The sequence below is a fragment of the Misgurnus anguillicaudatus genome, chromosome 21 (assembly GCF_027580225.2).
Source record: "Misgurnus anguillicaudatus chromosome 21, ASM2758022v2, whole genome shotgun sequence".
NCBI classification, from domain to species: Eukaryota; Metazoa; Chordata; class Actinopteri; order Cypriniformes; family Cobitidae; genus Misgurnus; species Misgurnus anguillicaudatus.
Window position 1 is genome coordinate 37,165,017 of NC_073357.2, and position 23,737 is coordinate 37,188,753.

Sequence of the window (23,737 nt, forward strand, 5' to 3'; positions counted from 1 at the left end):
CTAAAGGAATGAGGGACGTTAATTCAGTTAAATTTAGGTTTTAAAGGATTAGTCCATTTTCTTAAAAAAAATCCAGATTATTTACTCACCACAATGTCATCCAACATGTTGATGTCGTTCCATGTTCAGTCGAGAAGAAACCACGCTTCTTGAGGAAAACATTCCAGGGCCCCTCTCATTCTAATGGACTTTAATGGACCCCAATACTTAACAGCTTTAATGCAGTTTAAAATTGCAGTTTCAAAGGACTCTAACCGATCCCAAACGAGGCATAAGGGTCTTATCTAGCGAAATGATGGTCATTTTTGGCAATAAAAATAAAAATAAGCACTTTTAAACCACAACTTCTCGTCTTCCTCCGGTAGTGTGACGTGCCAGGGTGACCTCATGTAATATGTCATCACGTCAAGAGGTCACGGATGACATATCGAAACTACGCCTCAGTGTTTACAAGTGTGGAGAGAGAGGACCTTTCCGACGTTGTTGTATGTGGAATGATATTAATTAATGTCTTTGTGTCAGTTTATTATTTAAAATGGTCAGCAAATGTGCGTTTCATATATGTAACACGTGACCTTTCTACATCATTACGCAATTACGTGAGGTCGCGCTGGCCCGTCACACAGCCGGAGGAAGACTAGAAGTTGTGGTAAAAGTGCATATTTTTTATTTTTCTTGCCAAAAATGACAATCGTTTCGCTAGATAAAACCCTTATGCCTCGTTTGAGATCATTTAGAGTCCTTTGAAGCTGCGTTGAAACTGCAATTTTAAACTGCATTAAACCTAATAAGTGTTGGGGTCCATTAAAATGTTTTTCTCAAAAAACATAATTTCTTTTCGACTGAACAAAGAAAGACATCAACATTTTGAATGACATGGTGGTGAGTAAATTATCTGGATTTTTTTTTAAGAAAATGGACTAATCCTTTAAAGCATTAGGGTTAATAAAATGTATGCCCATCATGGGCTGTGTGCTGCCAGACCTCTCTCGAGTCCATATCGACACATGTGCTCCATGCGTGCCTACACACGCACAGATGTACATACACAAACAAACATGCTCACAGCTTACAGCCCTGCCTGTTACCTGTCCCATATGCACAGCCAAATGAAAGGCTTGAGTTTGGATTTGGTTTGTTGTATACGCAGTCTTTAATAATGCCAGCTTACCAAACGTACACTCTTAGCACAGCCTGCTAACACTCCTCTAGCCTTCTCCAGGCAGCGGCCACAGACATACCATAATAATCATCATCCCGTGTCCCGGCCTACGGGGTGCGTTTCCCCTGCCTCCCTGGTCTATGATGTGTTGAGTGCCGTCCTAATCAAAAATCAATGCCCCCACTTGAGTGGTTCGGCCTGGTCTCATGTCAGCCGCTTATGTAATCTGATAATATCAATCATAACTGCGTCGGAGGCCATCCGTTCAGTTCCCACTGCTCTGGGGTCAGTGGGGGGGAAGTCATGTCTCCAGAGCCATCAATTATTGCTTATTATGGGCTGCGGCTCAGGCAGAGAGCAGAGGAGCTTCTCCTCCATAAATAATATTAACAGCCTCACCCCCATCAATCAATAGCTGTATAGTTGTACAGCTGCAGAGTTAATGGATGTTCTATCTCGCTGTCACCTTTCTTTCTCTCTTTCTTTTTTTCTTTCCTCTTTCTTTCTTTCTTTCTTTCTTTCTTTCTTTCTTTCTTTCTTTCTTTCTTTCTTTCTTTCTTTCTTTCTTTCTTTCTTTCTTTCTTTCTTTCTTTCTCTCTTTCTCTCTTTCTCTCTCTCTTTTTCTTTTTTCTTTCTTTCCTTCCTTCTGACCTCTTTTTCTTTTTTCATTCTTTCATTTTTTCTTTCTTTCCTTCCATCCCTTTCTTTATTTTTTCTTTCTTTCTTTCTCACCTATTGCTCTTCATCCATCCATCTCTCTCTCTGCCATCCATCCATCCATCCATCTCTCTCTCTCTGTTTCACTTCCCCCTCAGCCGAGATCAATGTATGTGGCTCCGAAGTTGTTCTGGAGATGGGTAAACTGGGTAAATCAAACCCCTCCACTGACTGTGACGGTAATAGCAGATGATCAGAAAGGAGGATGATCGGAGTTCCTTTCTTTCTTAGACAGTCAGTCTGTCTCTTTCCTTCTAAATCTTTCTCTCTGGTCACCTCATCATCAATGTTGGTGTCTTTCTGGGGGAGTTCACCAACAATTGTGTTTGATGATAGCACTGTTGACTCTATGCATTTTTAGAGTCTTGTTCTGCACTCTTAAAAATAAAGGGCTTGCGTTAAAAGGTTATAAATTGTCTGAAAATTATTTTTCACTGCAAAGAACCTTATTTGAAACAGAATGGTCTTTTGGATGTTAAAGGTTCTTTATGGAACCATTCAGCCAGCAATGGTTCTTCAAGGGTCTTGTGAAGTAGGGGAGAACTGGGGCAAAAGTAACGTGGGATTGAAATAGCAAAACGATTTTCTCAGAGCTCTGATAACATTTGCATCCCAAACTATGACAGCATCTTAGGCACAAAACCCTTGACAGACATGACAAATATTGCGTTATTTACTCACTGTTTTCCGCGATCCAGAAAGGTGTTTTCAACCATTTTAAGTAAATTCCTCAAGTAGTCTTTTTTTCTTATAACACGTTTTGTTTTTCTTTTTATTTGTTAAAGACTGATCAATCTACAGGTTATTTAGTGCTCTAACACATCGTGGAGTTTGACCTCTCTGAGTTTTTCAAAATAAAGGTAATCGGGTTTAAATGCAAGGAGGTCCTTTCGGGACGAAAGTAACACTTGTTACTTTTGTCTTGCTGCTAATGCTGTTGTATATGTTTAAAATTTATATTATTCTAATTTGATTTAATTTCATTTTTATAGTGTTCATTTTCTGTTAATTTTTTTTATTCTCAACAATTTAAGTTTGCACTGTTGGTTGCTTGTGAAACATTTGATAAAACTGAAATGTAAAATTAAAATATGATTTAATTATTTTTAACAAAGATAAATGACAAAATATGTTTGCAGTTACATATGAACAAGGTCATCGTCATGTATATTTAATAAAAACACATGTAGCACAAAAATCTGTCTTGTTTTGTTTTGTTACTTTTGACCCACCTGTGTGTTACTTTCGTCCCTCCAGGTGGGGTCGAAAGTAACAATTCACTACTTATGTTTTAAGTGAAATTATACTGAAGTCGTTTTACATTTTTTCAAAATTCCACGTGGTATTGATAGACCACACTTGTGAGTTATGGACCACAGCAAAAATATATCTCTGCTTATAACCAGTGTTGGGTGTAACTAGTTACTAAGTAATAAGTTACTGTAATTTAATTACTTTTCCCTTGAAAAAGTAAAGTGAGGGATTACTCTTATTTTTATTGTAATCTAATTACAGTTACTTCTGATGTAACTTAATACTGTGTATGGACTGTAAAACAATTATGTATACTAAAATACAATAGTGGATTTAACATGGTTTTAGTTTACAATTCTCACTATTAACTGGTTGATTCATATTAATGAGATGTTGGCTGTTTATTAATACTTAATTGCACATATTAATGCCTGATTCTGCAAAACCTTATTCTACATCCTTAACCCTCCCCACTCCTACCAATACTTAAAATTAACAACTACTTTAGCATTAATAAGCAGTAGTTGGAGTATATTGAGGCAAAAGTAGTTAATAGTTAGTTAATAGAGAAAATTTGACCCTAAAGTGGGACCAGAATAATTGATATACTTTCATTTATTATTTCTTTGAGCCATTTCAAGCCTATCCTTGTATCATGTACTAATAGGATTTAGAAAGTAATTAGTAATAAGTAATTAAATACTTTTTGAAGAGAGTAATTTGTAAAGTAATCTAATTACATGGTTGAAGATGTATTTAGTAACTAGTAATTAATTACTTTTTTTGAGTAACTTACCCAACACTGCTTATAACATTATCTTAATTAAGTTTTTTTCATAATTAAGTTTTTCTGAAAAATTTTACTTTCGCCCCTGCTCTCCCCTACCTTTATTTTTAAGAGTGTGTTTTCTAGGTTGCGGTGAGTTCAGAAAACGAACCCAATAAATATAAATGAGCTAGAAAAGGTTCTTCACATCAGTTTCATGGAAAAACAATTTCAAGTTCCCCATAGAACCTTTCAGTCAGGTTCCTAAAAAATGTCTTTCTTATCTTTTCAGTAGAAATTTTTCCACTACAACAAACCAGAACAGTCTCCGGTTCATCAGGTGTTAGAGGGCCTATATTATACAAATTGGACAAGTGTGTTAACAATGTGTGAGCACAATCACCCTACAATGATAAAAGTCCCACCATTCCTCCTTTTTTAATCCCTATTTTAAAAAAGTCTCATTAGACATGCTGTTTTGATTATTTTGGTAATGTGATGTCACACTGACAAAGCCCTGCCCACAGCCACTGACTGACTGGTTAACTTTACCCAAAAGCTTTTCTATAGCGCTTTTCCATTTCATAGGACCCCACGTTTTGGTTTGGGTCGGGTCAGCCTACTTTTGGGAGCTTTTCCACTGTGTTCAGTTCTAGTACCCGATACTTTTTTCAGAACCACCTCGGTCGGGGTTCCAAGCGACCCGAGCTGATACCAAAATGTGATGCGAAAACCCTGTAGATCACTGATTGGTCTGAGAGAATCATCACAACCAGCGTCATCGCTATAATGTAAAGATTAGCTTTACCTTCATGCTAGCTTGCACTGTCTCGAGTAAAACTGTTGTCATCTGTGCTCTGCTATAAGTTCCCAAACTCCCTTTTAGCAATGAAAAACATTCACAAATTGTAAATCAGGAACACCATAAAAAAAATCCAGACCTGCAGTTTGTGGTGGCACATTTGCGGCACGCACGTTCGCATATATGCTTAAATGCAGCTTAAATGAGGTTCAGCGGAGCGCGTCGACCAACACCACGGGTGTTTGTACAGAAACTGACAGAGGTAGTGATAAACGCTATGTGTAAACATCTATTTGTGGTGGTCAATTTTAATTTTGTAGTGGCCTTAAACTTCACAGACACAATCTAGACACGCCTGAGACTTTATATTACATCTTGTAAAAATGGGCATAACAATTTCGATCTTTAAAGGTTCTGTTTGAACCATACAAAATGTTATTTCTATGGCATCATGTAGCACCTTTATTTTTAAGAGTGTAGCACACTTTACTAGAACTGTATAATATTGCTCCACTGCTCCAGTCCAAGCACTGGAAGTGCATTTATCTACAAAGCACGTATAGGTTATTTTTCTTACAGTGACTTATATATGTGACAGATATGTCAACTGTATCGCAGATGGTTTGAAAATAAGTCATTCATCAGCAAAAGTGTTGCTAATGTTTAGTGGATTTACTTAAAATTCTCTTTTCGGTGGATCAGTATAGTGTTGGGCCCATGTTTATGGTCAATGAGCTGTAACACTAAAAGGAAATGTCAGAAATGGATGTCATGGAGAATAATTATGGGGAATTAATGAGTCACTAAAATCCCCATCATCTCCTTTCCTGTTGGTGCCTGCTGAAATGGTGCGAGGCCTTGCGTGTGTGTGCGAGGCCCTGCGTGCATGTGTGTGTGTGTGTGTGTGTGTGTGTGTAAGTAAGCTTGTGAGTCAACCTAGCACGCACAGCAAGAGCCACGATATCAGGCAGGTGTGACTTGAAGGTGTTTTATGTATGTATGATGGAAGAGGCGGAACGAGTGTGTGTTTGATAAATGCTTTTTTTTTATTTAAAGAGATTGAGAGAGAGCTCTAGATTACAGGGTTACAGGATAAAATAATAATTACGAGTGTATATCATCTCATGTACAGTTCAACATTTTCCTGGATACATTTTTATCATGTGAATGACAAGAAAATGAGACACACACACAAACATCGCTGCTAAACAAACCAACCTCACCAGCAAATTTTTTTCCCATGGCTATGCTGCTCTGCCACTAAGACCAGCACCAAACTAGCAAGGTCTAGCAAAAAACACTTTTAAAGGTCCCGTTTTTTTCTGTGTTTTTGAAGCTTTGATTGTGTTTACAGTGCGCAATGTAACTAGCCTGGCTCCGCCCTCCTACGTGCTTACGTTTAATTTTCATTTCGCTTCAGTACTACGTCTGGGACTGCTGTGTAGAGTTTCGTTTTCTCCTGCAAAAATGTGCAGGTCCAATCAGCGAACAGAGGGGGGTGGCTAAGAACGATGACGTAGAGGTCGTGCGTCAGTTTGAGTTGTAGTTCAGTAATGGCAGCGGAGATTGACGAGAGACAAGCTATTCGGTCCGTTGTTGCAAAACTGCCGAATATACAGAAGTTAAAGCCGGAGCAAGAACAATGTTTGCTAAGTTTTGTTGGTTTGATCATTCGGACTTGTTGTTTCTGGCTGGTTTCAGCCCATGACATACGTCACGACCAAACAGCGATTGGTTATGGCAGATTCAGAGGGACTCTGGGCAGATCCAATAGTTTTAAACTTAAACAGAGGACCCTCCTTAACGGAAGTAACGCTTTGCAATGGAGCGTGACCAGACTCTCTGTACAAATGAAATGAATGTACGAGAGTCTGGTTGGACCAGGCTACAATATAGCATGTATATGTTTCACATGTAAAAGTAGTAGTATTTTTCACACAATTTACTTATCTGTATAGCGCTATTTTCACTGTCCTAAAAACGTGCTGATGTCTTCCTTGTTCTACGAAGTCCCTCCTTCAGAAATACGTATTGCTGTTAGCTTAGCTGGCGACTGATGTATTCCTGTGGGCGGAGTTTAGTAAAAAACTGTTCTAGTGACGTCATTAAAGCAGGAAGTAGAGGGCTGTAGTCCAATTCGGGCTGTAGACCAAATTCTGTTAAAGAAAATATATCGCATGGCAGTGAACTTTGAGCTTTATCATTTTACGGGTATTATTTATGCTATTATAGCAACATTACACACTAACTAGGGTTTAAAAAATAGGATCAGGAAGAACGTGACCTTTAACCAGTATTGTTATTCATAAACTAGCTTCAGGAGGGATTATATGGATTGTCTTTTCCAAGTCACATTACATACAAGGCAAAATTAATCTTGGCTGTTGTGACGCACATTCGTAGATGCAGACATTATTTAATGAACAGTAGTTCATAGAGATTTTTATTTCAATTTCATGTTTAATAAAAAAAATTCTGCAGCCATTCATGGCATTATTATAATTTTTTACCATGCTGTTACAAGCCTCTTTATATTTTCTATTACCTTTTTTTTATTCGGTCTGTCTGTCTGTCTTTCTGTCTGCCTGTGTTCTGCCATCTTCATGCCCATGTCAAGTATATTAGCTCACCGGGGCCCTCGGCAGTGCTTTCAAAGACAGATGACCTCTTACTGACTTGCTCACATCAAAGCCAGATCAGCTAACCCAGACTACGCATCCCTGTACCAGCAATTTGTTTAACAGGGTAGGGCTTTTGAGAGAAAGAAGGGAAACTGGGAAGACAAAGTGCAAGACGAATGTGTGTGCGCGCACGTGTGTGCAGGATGCCCTTCTAACCTAAAGCACATATTCCCAGCATGGTCCTCCAGTATCCTTTCTGTTTCGCAGGATCTGTATGGATTTGGATTGTCATTTATGTTGAGCCTCCTGGATTAGACCATGGCCACTACTTTGCTCCCAGGAAAGGTGAATTCATTAGAAGTGGTTTCTCAAGGCAGATGGGCTGTGTGTATTTACTGAGTGTCAGGCCGGTGTGAATAATGAGACCTAAACTATTAATGTCTAAAATCTGTGACAGAAGATTATGCTCTCTCTCTCTGTCTCTCTCTCTCTCTCTGTCTGTCTCGGTCAGACGTTTGATTCTCCTTTTGAATAAATAAGGGTTGGACAAGGAAGGACACAAAATTGCATTCATAATTAATGAAAGGCACATTAGTGCTTAGACGGTGTGATCCATAAAAGCAGGAGCAAAAATTAGAGAGAGAGAAAGAAAGGGAGACACATAGCATGTATACAAGAAGAGCAGTGAAAGTGTCTGAGTTCCCACTGGCGGTTTCCAATCCATATCTGGAGCCAGTGATGTTCAGATGAAGAGGTGTTTGTCAGTCGTCTGTCGACTCCAGTCTCTGTGCCTCCAGTGTGCCATATGAGCCCATATTGACTTACATCAACTCTTCTGGTGGCTCAGTCACTGCATCTACAGGCAGCCTGTCGGACTACCCTAGACTTATTTTTGTCTACACATTATATTTACTATGTAAACTTTTTGGCTCTTTTTTAGTATGTCAAAATTATACAGAATGCAAAATTCCTTTTAATCTGTGAAATAAATGTGATTTTAATAACAATATTCATCTTATAATCAAAATTAGACGGCTTGTTATATAATCCTCTGTGTCAGCGTTCATAGTCACATCACAAAGTGTGTAATACATAGTCAGCCACTAGCAATCAGTGTCTGCAACATCTACAGTAGATGGAAATCTAGACATTAGTAATCACCGCAGGCTTCTAGATGAGAATACAGTGTAAAGCCTCGTCCTGTATTTACGTCTGCACTCGTTACAGCTGGCTGAGAGCTGTCAGCTGAAGATGTATGACTGGGGATTTCAAATGGACATAATTTCATGCTGAAGATGGAAACTGTTATTGTTGTTTGATTGTCGAACATTTTTGGGGCAGGCGTATAATGCCTTTCTGCGGACGAGGGGTCAATTTAAGTCCCGGTTATTTATGTGCTCAGGAAAATGATGTTTTGAAATCTGCCTCCTCTTTAAACACTGTAAACAAAGGTTATCAATCATAAACGTTGACAGCTGTAATTGTTACCAGAGCACCGGAGGATGCTGATGACCATAATGCAGTTTTCAGCATACATTACAGTACACGTCTGTATATGTACAGCAAAGCTGGATGTAAAGACTTTTAAATGTAATGGTTTAAATCTTCAAAGCAAAGTATAATAGTATGAATGATGAAAGCTATCAGGAGTCTTTGACTACATTTAAATACAGTAAGAATGCTTAATCATTTCTTTTTTAGCTTATTATATTTAAAGGGACACTTCACGCTACAGACCTATTACAGATCAGTGGGTGGGACTAAACGAAACGAAAATATACGGACACAGACGGGATAAAACGATCAGCCACCATCTTTATGCTAAGCTAAGCTAACAGACGTTGTGGGGCGAGCCAGACTTCACGTTACAATAATAGCGGAAGGTAATCGATATGATATGGAAGAGGGTGATTTCGCAAGCATGATGCTCTAATCCGCTGTTTGTGGCACCTTTATGAGCCACAATACAGCAAAGAGCTGAGGCAGATGGAGGAACAGAAGCCCGAGGAGTAGGCTGGGGCTTCGGCTGCGTAGAGGAGCCCGGGGAAGACGCCGCAACCCTCGGCCTCTGCTGCGTAGAGAAGCCCGGACTGGCTTAAGCTTGGACGGACTAGTAATGCCTGTACTCTCGCTGTGTGCTTTCTATATAACATTTCCGCATCAGATCAGGATGTGGACGTTTGTTTGGTTAATGGTCCCGGGCAAGAGAGGTACTTTGCTCGTGTTTATTTTACAGACGTGTTTCGGCTTACAAACACAAGCGCTGCCCAGCGCGTCTGTGGAGTATATATTTTGTGCGGTGGATGCTTTGAGTGCAGGATGCAGCATTTTCTTTTTTGGGAATATACATGTTTGTCCAAGCACTCTTTTAAAAATATATCAGAAACTTAATGAAGCTTGCTTCTACCCAAGCTTCGTACCGTATATGGACAGCGGCGTCATGGATACATATTTTAGAATCCTAAACTGAAATATCAGTCAAAGCCTGCAGGGATAAACAGACGTCTGACTATAAAGTGAGTGTTTCTATTGTCTTTGTTATACTAACGTGCCATTTATGTACACAATAGCATATCTGAGCGGTGTTCCGATTAATGGGAATGGCTTGCAAAGCTTTGCATTGTGGGAGTTGTAGTTTTCTCAACAAATGCGCCCTAAAGTCACATTTCTGTCTGTTCTCGGTCAAATAGGCACAAAATTCTAAATTTGTTACATTTAGACTACAAATATAACCCACTTTCAATAAAGATGAATGTTTCTACTGGTGAAATGGCCCTTTAATCAAAAATGGCGATGCCTACACAGTGAGAGTGAGAGGCATGAGGATATATAAATGAATTGCTTTCAATTGTTATGATCATGTTGACAAATCTTACAAAATAAAATATATTTTTGCTATCAGATGCATTAAAAGGGTTGCATATTTTGTTTTTTTACCTTGCACGTTTCTTCCTTTGGGCAGGTTTATTAAAACTATCAGCTGTCATTTTCTCTTTACCAGCTTCCTCATTCCCTCCCACAAAATTCTGTCTTTCTGGATCACTTTTTTCTAAAGCATCTTTAGTCCCTGATTGGCTATTGCTCCTTATTGATCATGTTGCGGATAATGTTCCACGCTAACTCAACTCTCGGTATGTGTGTTTGTGTGTGTGTTTTTCTGCAGTTAAAATCATTTTTACTGTTGTCATGAGCCTTGCTAACCCTAAACACTTGATCAAACTTTTCTGAATGGCCTTTTATGTGAGGTTATATCAATACCATCCAGGCCCCAGAGAGATGGCGATGATCTGTGTTTGTGTGTGTATATAAGAAAGTGAATAATGTGCTTATGTGTGTGTGCTCTTACCATTATTGAACAGACGAGTGTGGATTTTTATGGAGCCTGAGGGCCTCTGTATTGACCTGTGGCTGACATCCACTTTTTACTTTCATAACATAATCAGCGTTTGACATATGATTATAATAACTCCAATTCCCTTTAATGCATATACTCTACCAACAAATTGATTTTTTTCCAGGCCTTCCAAACAATTACATAAATATGTGTGGCATAATTAGTTTACACGTTACTGAATTACTGACAGATTAGACGTGAAAACCCACAATTCATACAAAAGCACATAACTGCCAAAGAGGAAATTAATATGGATTCAAACCCTCCTTAGAGACTCATGCACACACACACACAGTGAGAAAAAAAGATCTGGCTCTGGTTTAAACTGGATATAGAGAATCTTAAGAAACTTAAGATAGGGAGTGTGTGTGCGTGTGCGCGTGCATGCATGCATGCATGCTTGCGTGTGTATGCGTGTTTTGGGGGTGTGTGATATAATAAAGGGGAAAAAGAGCAAAAATCTTGGGTAATGGGAATTGTGGGGAAAAACACTGTTTGCTGCTGGTTTCCAGTTTCCTACTGAATCTTTTAATCTGGGTAATGTAGGTCATAATGAGATCAGCATATTAATAGAGAGAGAGAGAGAGAGAGAGAGAGAGAGAGAGAGAGATGCAATTAAAGGCAAAGCGAAAAGAACAGATGAAGATTTTCATGTCCAAATCTGTTCAAATTGAAAACTTTGAAAAAAGTGTTGCCAATCTTTATCTTACATTTATTCAGAATTAATAATTGATATTGTACTGAAACAAATACGGATAAAATGTCACTCACTCAAATCTAGCCTGATAACAAAGATAAAAACCGCATTACGCATAACCAGTGTTGGGGAAAGTTACTTTTAAAAGTAATGCATTACAATATTAAGTTACTTCCAAAAAAGTAACTAATTGCGTTACTTAGTTACTTTTCATGGAAAGTAATGCTTGCCTTACCTTTTAGTTACTTTTGTGCTACTTTTTCTTGGCTGAGGCTTGATCTCTTTCAGGCCTTGCAGGTGTTCTGCATTCAGAAATTGCATATTTCCATCTCAAAAATGTTGACCTCTAACCTGCAATCTCAGTTTCTGACTCAAACTGTTCCCACACAGGCGTGTACGCATTGAGTGCATAATGTGACTATGTTTAGTTTAATTCAGTACATATTTTTTTTATCGAATTTATTATACTAAAAAAGTAACTTGCATTACTTTTTTTTAAAAAGTAACTCAAATATTAATGTGTACATTTATAAAGTAATGCGTTACTTTACTCGTTAATTCAGAAAAGTAATATTATTAAGTAATGCACGTTACTAGTAATGCGTTACCCCCAACACTGATTGTAACATCTACAGTAAGTTGCTTCTCCGGTCTTCTGCAAATATACTTCTACACACACAGTGTTTCCTTGTTGTTCCTTGTTGCCTGGATCTTCCTGACCTTTGCTGGTGGTATTGATCCAACTTCTTCCCCGGCCTTCTCCGTTCGGACTAACACATATAATTGCTATTGGGTTCCAATGACCCTCTCTGCATGTCTGGGGATGCTTTACTGCTGATATAAATCAATTCACACTCACAGAAACAATATGTGGCCATTACTGCTGACGAGGGTTTGAAAAGGCTGCAGAGGGAGAGAGGCTTCAATAAAGGATGATTAGAGCACACAGATCTATGCCGGAGGAAGTGATAGTAAGCAAAAAGCAAGCAGAAGACAAGCAAAAGTCAATCATTCTTGATTTTAGCTTCCGTGCGTGAGCAAATGTGATTGAACTGAAGTTGTTTTGAATTAATGTTAAGATAAACATCTAGGCCTTGTGTTTGATCTTTTCCAATAAGCAAACGGCTTTCAAGATATATTGCTACAGTGAAGGGAATGAAGACGACTTATGAACTTGTTTGTAAAGCACTTTGAAGTTTAAGTTATTACAAGTTAATGTGTTAAGGTTTACCACTGTAAGGTTTGATGAATATGGCGCCCACGTTGTAGCATCCCAACAGGTGCGACTGTTGGAAAGAGAAAAATATTTTTGTTTACACTGTAGATGCATCGTACCCCCTCCCTTTTGCTTGCATATCTCTCACTCTTCCATATGTAAAAAGGCCTCTAATATATTTATAAAAGGCGTTAGGCTGTGAAAACACAGCCTTGGAAAGCGTTCGCATAATTATTTTGCATAATTATTATGCATGTAATTTATACCACATTCTTTTAAAAGTTTTTCGTTGTCGTCAGTGTAACCTTTTTTCAAGTAGCATAAATTATAACGTATGTGCTAATGTTTTTTTCTTGCGGTTAAATATGTGTTATGGGAATTCAAAACGATTTTCACTTCTTACCTAATTATGTCACATTTCAGTTATTGTTTTTGAGCATATGAAGAAAATGTAGAGAAGTGTTAATTTGTTCAAAATCATTTTGTCATTTACTGCGAAAAGTTGAATTCTTTATGAGGAATAATAATGTAAAGGGACATTTCACAAGACTTTAAGATGTAAAATGAATCTTTGCTGTCTCCGGAGTACGTACGTGAAGTCCTAGCTAAAAATACCATATAGATAATTTATTATATATGTTAAAATTGTCACTTTGTAGGTGTGAGCAAAAAAGTGCCGTTTTTGGGTGTGTCCCTTTAAATGCAAATGAGCTGATCTCTGTACTAAATGGCAGTGCCGTGGTTGGATAGTGTGGAATAAGGGGTGGTATTATTATATTAAGATCCCCTTCTGACATCAGAAAATGAGCTAAATTTCAATTAACTATTTTTTTCACATGCTTGCAGAAAATCGTTTACCAAAACTAAGTTATTGAGTTGATCTTTTACACATTTTCTAAGTTAATAGAAGCACTTGGACCAAATTATAGCACTTAAATTTGGAAAAAAATCAGATTTTCATGATACGTTCCCTTTAATATAAATGCTAGGATTTTTGGATACATATCGGGTTGGTAATTTCTGATGAGTTTAATGGATTGGTCTGCAGGACCCAGATTTTATTTTAGACATCAAGTAGCCCAACATAGATAAGGTCAATTTTTTATCTTGTATAGTTTTTTTTTTGCTAGTTTGTGATTTCATGCACCTGACCATAACAGCATCTGTCTACTGTGTCTCCCTGTGTTAGATAAGCTTTTCTTTTCAGCTTTTTTTCTTTGGATTTAATTCTTTTGGATTTATGATGTTTTTTTTTTCTTCTGTTTGCTAAATTTTGTATGCATAGAATTAGTTTTATATTTCTCAAATTGATCAACTCACATTTTTAAAGAGGAGTTTGCTTATATTAGTTGATTGCTCTGATGTCTACCTTATGTGTAACACACAAACACACACAAACGCACAGAGTATAAGATACCTGCAAGCAGTTTCAGTTTTCATGTGTGTGCCACTTGCACGGAAAGTTCTCACGTTCAGAAATGAATTGATTTATTCATTGTTCTGTTCTCTACATGAAAACATTCTGAGCGTTCTGACGTCACCGATTCTCTTATTTTTGAACAGCGCACCTCCTTATTAGCCATGACAACACCATTACCGTCGTATTTTCAATAATTAATCATTCAGGTTTTTAATATTTCTCCTCCATTCATTCTTTTCAATAGCACCTTAATGGTTTGGGGCTGTTGCAGGTTTAGAGTCGCTCTTGTACCTGTCCACAGAGCGTTCTGGGTGTTTACACAGCTGCCGGGTGACTTGCTGTCCTCTTGCAGGCCATAGGACCTGGACCCAAATATTTCATTTCCCAACTAAAACACACACACACACACACACACACATGCCCAACACACACATGCACACAAACGGTGATGAATGTGTAATCACGCTGATTAAGTTGTTATTAGAGGGCAGGAGATCCTCTGTAGGAAATGGGGGTGAGACACACAGATGATTATTTACATCCCTCTATACTAACCACAGCTGGAACAGAGAGGGGGCCGGGAAAGAAATATGAATGAACAGCTTGATGGGATCTAGATACGTTTTCTGTGTTCGGTGAGTACCGAGTATCATTTGATGCAATCACTGTAAAGTTTATTTGGTTTCTGATTCTTTTTTTTCGGGGATTGTTCACACTTTTTCTGTCCTTTTTTATCGCTCCCCCCTCTCATTGCATCTGTTTTCTCTGTGCCTTTTGCTTTCCAGCAGGTGGTGCTCCTGCATCTCAACTATGCATTTTTTTAAGCGCAGAGATAGTATTATAGAGCTTTCCGGTGCTCACCATCATACTCGTATCAAGTACAGTACACCTTTCTCTGAGTGGGGATAAAGTAATAAAGAAAAAAGTTCTGTTTCGTTTCTAACGTAAAGTTTGTTTAAATAAGAAGAGATTTTCAGTCCTAATGAAAGGAGAAAAGAAATTTTTTTTTTACTGTAATTACTGTCTGCAGTTCATGTAGTGATTTTCTGACTTTTGCTCTTTCTCGCTCGCTCTGTCTCTCTCTTTCTCTCTGTTTCTGTGAGATCCTCAGCGGTGTGTAATGCAGCAGTAGTTCTTTTACATTAACGCCAGAAAAGAGATAGAAACTGAAAGAGAGCGAGAAGAGCGAGAGAGAGAGAGAGAAGCAGAAAAAGACAGGCGAAAGAAATAGTTGTTGGTCTCAGAGACAGTGAGGGTCCGGTGGAGCAGTGATGCAGATGGAAGCAGCAGTATCATGGAGTTCTCAGTATGTAGAGGTGTGTATATAATGTATAGATTTAGTATCTTTACTGGTTATCATGCATTCAGTACGTTCCAGCTATACTTCTTGATGTTAGTATGAGGCTGTCTAGTCATTTATTTAATTGATGATGTTAGTTTTAGTAATTTTATTGTGGTTATAATTAGTAATGTATTAAGAAATATAACAATTTGGATGTTTAAATCGCATGCTATTAATAATTGTGGCTTTAGGCCGCTAGGTTGTTTTTTAAATGTTTGAGTGTGTATGCATAAATGATGATGGTTGAACAAGAATTTATAGTATGGTCGACTAAAACATAAAAAATAACAGAAGAATTCTCTCTCTCTCCGTTTCTCTCCCTGTATGTCTCTCTCTCTCTCTCTCTCTCTCTCTGTATGTCTCTCTCTCTCTCTGTCTTTCTGCCTGTATGTCTCTCCGTCACACACACACAGACAGGCAGCTACGTTGGTAGGTTTGACCTGTCACATGTCTCTTTACAAATGGGTTTAAAAAATATACATCCTTAATCTCATCATTTACATTCTTAGTACTGTACAAATATAACAATATATTTGTCATTAAGGGGGCGTGTACACCAAAGCTTTAACGTTGATGGCTGGCGTATGTTTTCAATTGTTTCCAATGGAAGCAATACGTTTTTAAAAAAAGCCAGCAGTTGGCATTTTATTCTGCGCTGAAAGCCGGCTCTCTGCGTTTTTTCCGTGCGCAGCATTGAGCGCCTAGAGAAAATATTCAACTTAGGATGAAAAGGGCAGCTCGTCAATGTCAGATTTCACACGGCCGTCCAATTTCAGTGGAGAAGGGGCGGGACAAATATCACAACAACCAACCGGTGCATCGTACAACGACTGATAAACAAAGCAGAAGTACCACAGTGACCAAAGCGCTCGGCTGAAAAAAGCTGGCAGTCGGCTTCTGCCTGGCGTTTTCAGCCGCGTTTAAAAGCTTTGGTGTGCACAGCCCCTAACACTTTAAGTTCTTGAATTCTAATAAATTTGTTCCTGTGCAGATCTGGCATTTGCTAAAGAAAACCCACGCTCAAATTTAATTGATTTCATTACAATAACGTCATGCCTTTGTGTCTGTGCGTGTGTGTAAGACAACTGTTATAACCTTACCTTTGACATTCACCTGCATGCTGCCAATGACTTGAGCAGGTTTAACAACAATTCTCCGAAGAAACCCTCTTCACAGTTTGGCTGTCTTAGTGTTGATTGTGTGGCTGTTCTGTCACCAGGTTTCTCTTAGCTAATGGAGTGTATCTTTGGAACACTGCAACTGTATTTTAAAGTTACAATTAGGGGGAAGTTGTCATTACACACTACAGTCATTTTCAGGAAGTTAATTGGAAGAGATTCCTAAACTTATCTTGGCTCGTCCTGTAGTGAAAACGGTATTCAACGGACTAATTTTCCTGTCTTAAACTGTGTGTTCAGGTGTGCTGGAAGTCGTATAACCGAGGGGACATGCTAGACACGCATGTCAGTAGCTTTGTCTAGATTTGGTTGTCACAAGCCTCCAGTCATGAGTTTTCTATCTTAATTATCTTGTATACCAGATTCCACAGCCATATTAAATCTGGGGTGGGGGGTCTCTTATTGAAGGAAAGATCTCAAGTAATCCAATTGTGCAATTAGAAAAAGAACAGGGGGTGAAGAGAAGCAGTGGGTGAGGATCTTGGCCCCTACCATTGACCTTTGACCCCAACATGAGCTGAGCTAATGTCTTGTACAAGATGAGACTCACACATAGACGAATGGTGACAGTTATTAAAAATATCTTAGAAATACAAAAAAAGTTACATTTAAGCAAATAATTAATCATAACATAGGTGTTATTTTTTATTTTTCAAATATTTTATACATTTTAATATTTATTTTGTGTAAATATTTCATATGACATATGGTATTTATTAATATGTATACTTACAAATTGTAGTGCTTTTTTAAACAATTCTTAATAATCAATAATTTAAGCATTGAAATAATACATTTTACAGTTTTGCATTTGAGAGATTACTTTACACTAAATTAAAATATCACACATATATAAAATGTCATGAGAAATATCCTGTATATGTAATCGCAAAGTAATACAAGTATGTAGCTTACAGAAAAAATGTTAATGCATATTTGAATTATTCTGTATAATAACATGAAATTTATATTATGAACATTATTTAGATTATAATTATTTTAATTAAAACTTATAAGATCCAGATTTCTTTATTGCTTTGTCTATCTGTAACCTTTCACATACATACAAAAGCTATAGGATTGCAATAATCCTATACAATCTTTGAGCTCATCACAGGGGTCCATTTGTGGTAATTGTGTTAGACAAAATTTTTTGTGTTAGACTATACGGAGTACTATATGTTTACGTTTCACACGTTCATCTTAAAGTGCCCAACAAACTGACCTGCTTTGCCCAATTTTCAAAATATATTCTTCAAATTATTTAACATTTGATGTAATGTAGGTGAACAACACATAAATTACATAGTTGATTCAGTTACAGATTTTGTGGTGGCATTTATGAAAAAATTGTGTAATGTATTTTTTATTGGATGGCTTTTGTTAGTTTATATATTTTTCATTTAGTGTTTTTTGGATTATCATTTTATAATTCTATGATTATAAAAACCCTATAATTATGTTAATAAATTCAACACAAAAATATGTGTATATGTCTGTCTGGGTTGTATCAGAACACTCCAAATACTCATAACATTTGAATCAAAAACATGTTTGTATCAAGATAATAAGAAATTTAACCCCTAAAAATGTTGGGTTAATTTCAGCCATCTAATTGCTGCAGGGTCGTTTTTATTGCTTACTGTCTGCTATGTCTGTTTTAGTACATTAAAATCCAACGTAAGCCAACATGTGTGTAAAGCTGCTGTGGGCTGAGGTCAATACGATAATTGTTAAAGATTACTGTACCGTAAAAACCGAACCCCTTAAATATCATGTGATATTTATTTGAGGGACCAGAATTACTAAAATTTCAGTTGAAATGCCAAATAAACGCTTACCCTCTTGACTTGCGCTCATTTATTTGAAAAAGGATCAGGTGAGGTCTAGGTTTCACTGTTTAAGTCTGGTTTACATTTGGGCTCTTGTTTGTACGCGGCTGTGTCTTAAAGAGCAGACCATCTCCCACCCTGCTTACACACATTCTCTTACTGGGCTACTACAGCATTTCTGTACCTGACACTGCCAAGTTTCCCTGCTGAGAGTTCTGTTAGCCCCTAACCAGCATTTAGGTTAATCTATTATTAGTAAGGTTCATTTTCTGAAAAAATCAGACCTGCTAGTATAAGAGATTATAAAATAGCATTTTTACTTCTTTAAAATAATTACCTATACCTCTTTTTGTCGATATTATACAATTATGCTTATATATATTATTATGTGTATAAAAATCACACATTTTTTATATGCTTTTGCTGTATTTAAAGTGTAAAAATATATCCTCGGATTTATACACACATATTTTTCAAAAATTAATGTTTAAAAAGAAATTACAAACGCACCAAAAAGCTTCCCGCTTGCAGGAATAGGCGCCCGCTTGCTTTCTATTTCTCTGTGCTGATGCATCTATGAAAACTATTGCAGGACAAATAGTGTTTACTGGAGACTAACCCTGACATCTGTTGCCCCTAATGCCCAACAGACCAAACAATATGGTTTCAAATAAGATTATGATCGGTGAATAAGCCTTATCTGTGTAATTCAAAATATATATATTGACTTAAATATGCTTTGTAGATGTAAGTAGATTAGGTAATCTGGAGTCCCTATCTGCTCTCAGGTCTGTCCTGGTGGGGGGGCAATGTTATAATCCTATGGAATAATCCTATGATTTCTACAAGCTGTTTTCTGTTATTAAATGTTGAGTGTCTGAGTTGATTTAATGTCATATTAATCCCGTTACCCACCATTTGCTGTCTGCAACACAGGAAATAGACACGTGCTTGTTTAATGCATGTCTGCATGCCCAGTAATTAATGTAGTTATTAATTCAAGGCAAGCATTGCCCTGTTCGATGCAGATATACTAATCTGAATGTATTATTACTGACGCACATGTTATAAAGGTCAAAATCAAACAGAGGTTAAGACGAGATTAAGTTTATGGTGTAGCTTGAGTCATAGTCGATATCTTACAGTATGTGTATTTATTTGTTTTACTAAATACATTTTACAATTTTACATTATTTCTATTTTGTTTAATTATCGTTATAGTTTTCTTTTGCTTTTAACACAAAAATAATATATTAATAATCATGATAATAAAGAATTATTAATAATAATGATTAATTATTACTGTCACACTTGTGCAATGTTTTTGCTAAATTTAAATATATATATATATTTTTTAATATATAATCTAATCATATATGATATAAGTGATTAATGCAAATATTACATTTATAATATTTAATATTTTATTTTATTTAATTCTTGACTTTTTAGAGATGGAAACAAATAAAATGTCTTGCTTTAGTGCCTGTCGTTGCAGCATTTTACTGTAATTAAATGCTGACCTTTCTGTCTTTAACTTCACAGTGACGGCTTTGCTTTGGACATTACAAGAACCAAATCCATCAGGTGGCCAATGGAATTGTCCTAATTGGTTTTTACAATCATACCTTGTTTAATATAATTGGACTGTCATACAAGGCTTATCCTGGTTGTTATGCTTGGCTATTTTTACTTTGTTTATTGTAAGTCAATTCTGTTCCTGGAAGATCCCTTTAATGCCCCGACTTGCATGTCCAATATTATTAGGTGCTATGAGTTCAGCTTGTGCAAATCACTTAATGCATAAGTCGGTAAGAGGCTCTGTGCTGGCAGGTCAGACCGAAGGTACAGCAGATTAATATTTGATCATGCAGGGTTTGTAATCACAGCTGATTGATCCTTCAGCTGAGTGCACTGGCAATTATCATAATTGTTGCCCACCGTACTGACCTCTCGCTTTGCCTCCCGCTCGTCTTCCTCTGCTCTCCTCTTATCCCGGGCCGTGGGTTGAGAGTGTGTGCCGGCATACCCGGATTCCTGTACAATACTGTGCGCGTTTGAGTGAATAAAGCAGGAGAATGGTGCATAAGAATTGTCAGAGGGGACATTTCCTTGTCTAAGATGATGACTGTGTGTGTTTGTGTGTGTGTGGGTGTGTGTATGTGTGCACGTGTCCACAGGGGCATTGGGAAGTGGTTTGCTTGTTTTAGTGTTTCCGAGGACACACACATGCTCTATCCGGGCAGCGTTCGGAGTTAATCCCCACTCAGCCACGCTCCACGCTCACACTCCCGCTGTGAGACACACATACTGCGCAATCACACAGAAACATGCAAGAGGTGCATAAGATAGACCAGTGTCTGTATGCAAGACGTGGGATCAAGTTATGGGATTTGTTTTATATATGTTTTAATGATTTGTCTGTTTATTTTATTATTTATTAAGCCATATGGTGCATAACCTTTTAAAATAAAGGCTGTATGTTATCTCAGAAATTAATATTGTGGATTTAATATGTTCAAACATCACGTCAAGCAGTGCTCTAAAATATTTTCACTTCATTTGCCAGCCTTCTGAATGTGATCTTTAAAGGTGCTCTATTTTATTTTATTTATTTATTTATTTTATTTATGTGCACATCTAAAATTAACTGTTAGTATACTGACATAAAATACAAGTGTCACAGATGCAGCATGAGCCCGAAGCAAAAGTTTTTTCCTACTTTGTACAAATGCACTCATGATTGTTTTTCTGTGAGCGAATATGCAATGTTGGTCATGTGAACAGCTTTTGGTCTGTATAAATATCATATATATATATATATATATATATATATAACTATATATCACATATAACTACATAATTCAGAACTGTTGTACTTTTTTATATAAAACTTTTTATTTTGGGAAAAATGTGTGGTGCACCTTTAAAAAAACCCTCTTTGTCTACATGGAATGTTTTTCGAGTTTGTCTGCCTTTGAAGCTGATGGGTATAAGTGCCAGTGAACGTGTGAGGCGGGCACTGCTGTGCCACACTGTGTGAGTACTTCCTGTGCCATGTTTTGTGAATGTCTGCTTTTTCAGTACGACCCAGTGGACGGGCAGGAAGAGATTTTGAATGCCAATGCGCTCCTTGTGAAAGGATCCAGCGGAGGAGATGTGACTTCAGTTCTGAGGTATGAAGCACTCTGTTTGTCCCTGTGTGTGCTTCCGTAATGCACAATTAGATGAAAGACTGACTGAAGACCGATGAAGTTTTGCCAAAAAGGTCAATGCCGCACAGGCTTACCGTAGCCCGCGTGCATGTACGGCCTTGTAGAAGTAAAATAATTCATGGGCACGAGGCGTTTTTCTTAAGCATCATTATTTAGCTTGGTCATAAATATTGTATTGTGTGTTTTTTATATTATTTACACTCACCTGTGTGTCTATATTTTATCATAAATATTCAGCCTTGCAAACTTGTACTGTATACCTAAATTCTTATACGACTTTTGTTTGATTTACTACTGTAGTAAAAAATTGAGCTGTATGCTGTTCATATTTTTAATAAAACAACTTTTTATCTTAGTCTTTGTGTTTGGATTATCATTGTCCTGGTCTCTCTGATTAAGTTATTTGCTGTCAGATAATTTGTCATAAAACATGTTTTCAAGAAAGTCAGTCTCCCTTCGAGAGAGTCATCTGTCTATACACACACACAGGCACACACGCAGTCGCAAGACGCAGGACACACTGCGAGATGGGTTGCCATTAATCTGCTGTGACTGGGGGAAATAGTGTCTTTGTAATGAGTATTAGGTGTGCATCTACATGAATTAAAGCTAAATGAGTGTCTGATTGATCACCAGTACCAAATGACACAGAGCATCATTATGCTTTAACAGTGACTGTATCATATCGGGATGATTAAAACGCTCAGCTTGTCTAAAGAGCATGTTATTGTAAACAAAGGAGAAATGTGCTTAAAAAAAGTATTTTGCCGTTTGGAAATGGTAGTGAAGTGACAATTTTTGATAACGTTGTAAATCCATTTTTTGATTCTTGTATCATGTGTGTCTTTTTATCACATGGATATTATTAATACCTCAGATACACCAATTTCAGCATTTTATTGCAATTTAGTTACAATAGGTGTTAATATTGTTTTTTTATTTACTTGACTTCTGTTAGCAGGTGTTTCTGTTTATCCTGTACTGAAAAACTATTAATTTAAAAAACATAAATTATTTTACATATTATTATTTATATTTTAACATGCTGTTTCCCATAATAGCATCAAAATTAACTGATTTATTCTATTTAAAAATAATATTTAATATGACAACAACTACATATCGACAAAAGTAATTTAAAAACGGTACATAATTCTTTCAGATGTTCATGCGAAGCTCCATCTAAATCACTGTATCGGTGAGAGAAACAAGAAACTCTGTTTTCTCCGTAATCATTGGCATTCTGACAGACCAGTTAGCATATGTAGTCCACGTTTGATGTTTCAGCCAAATTCTCTCAGGTGTTTTCATGAACAGTCAGGCATTTTTTGGTCCAAACGTTTTGTCTGGAACCACCTATAGCACTCCAGCTTCTGTTACTTCATAAAGTCCAGGCAAGCTGAACCAGCCGATGAGCTGTGCTGTATTGTGATGTATTAGACCTCCAGTGTAGGAGGTCTGGAGCTTTACTGGAAACTACGGACACACCGCATCTGTAACTTGCAAATCCAATTGTTGGAGATGTACAATTAGGCACAAGATCTTTTTTAAACCGGCGCTTTGTTTAAAGAGATAAAATGAAAATAAGGCCCATGGCAGACACTGTAATTTTCTAAAGCCCATTAGGACACGAATCCAGAAGGGCAGACAATTTAGTACATATCTAGATGCCGACTGTGAGAGGTATAAGGTCCCGTCACTTCATGTTCTGACATATTTACTGTACCTGGACACATTAATGCTCCGCTATAAGAACGGATACCATAATTATTCTGTCTTGCTCCCTGTTGGGCTAATTGTTCTAAAAACCATAATTAACAGCCATCAAGACGCAACCCCTTTTCCAACTTCCTAAAACTCATTTAAAGCCTCATCCCTGTACAGTACACACACACTTTTACACTTTATCTCTACATCTTTATTTCTCAGATTACACTTTCCAGTAGCCATCTCCTACCTTTTGAAAGACCAATGCCTCATCTCACAAACCAATTTTAATCTTTTAGATGCTCTAAACATATTTAATTATGAAGAGATCTAAAACAGTGTATTCATTTTCAAAATTTGATGATTTTTTTTATTTTAATCAGCAATATCCAAGATTTTGTGATTTTAATGTGT

General features: G+C 37.2%; 1 protein-coding gene and 1 long non-coding RNA gene across 9 annotated transcripts in view; both read left to right on the top strand.

The window, feature by feature from the left end:
• sall1a (spalt-like transcription factor 1a) overlaps positions 1 to 23,737 on the top strand; it is a 203,370-nt gene that overhangs the window by 53,026 nt on the left and 126,607 nt on the right. The gene's annotated exons all lie outside the window — the stretch shown is intronic.
• Positions 13,953 to 20,493, top strand: LOC141352919 (uncharacterized). The gene is made up of 2 exons (XR_012359976.1): positions 13,953 to 15,365; positions 19,947 to 20,493. It is a non-coding gene; the product is annotated as an uncharacterized lncRNA (long non-coding RNA).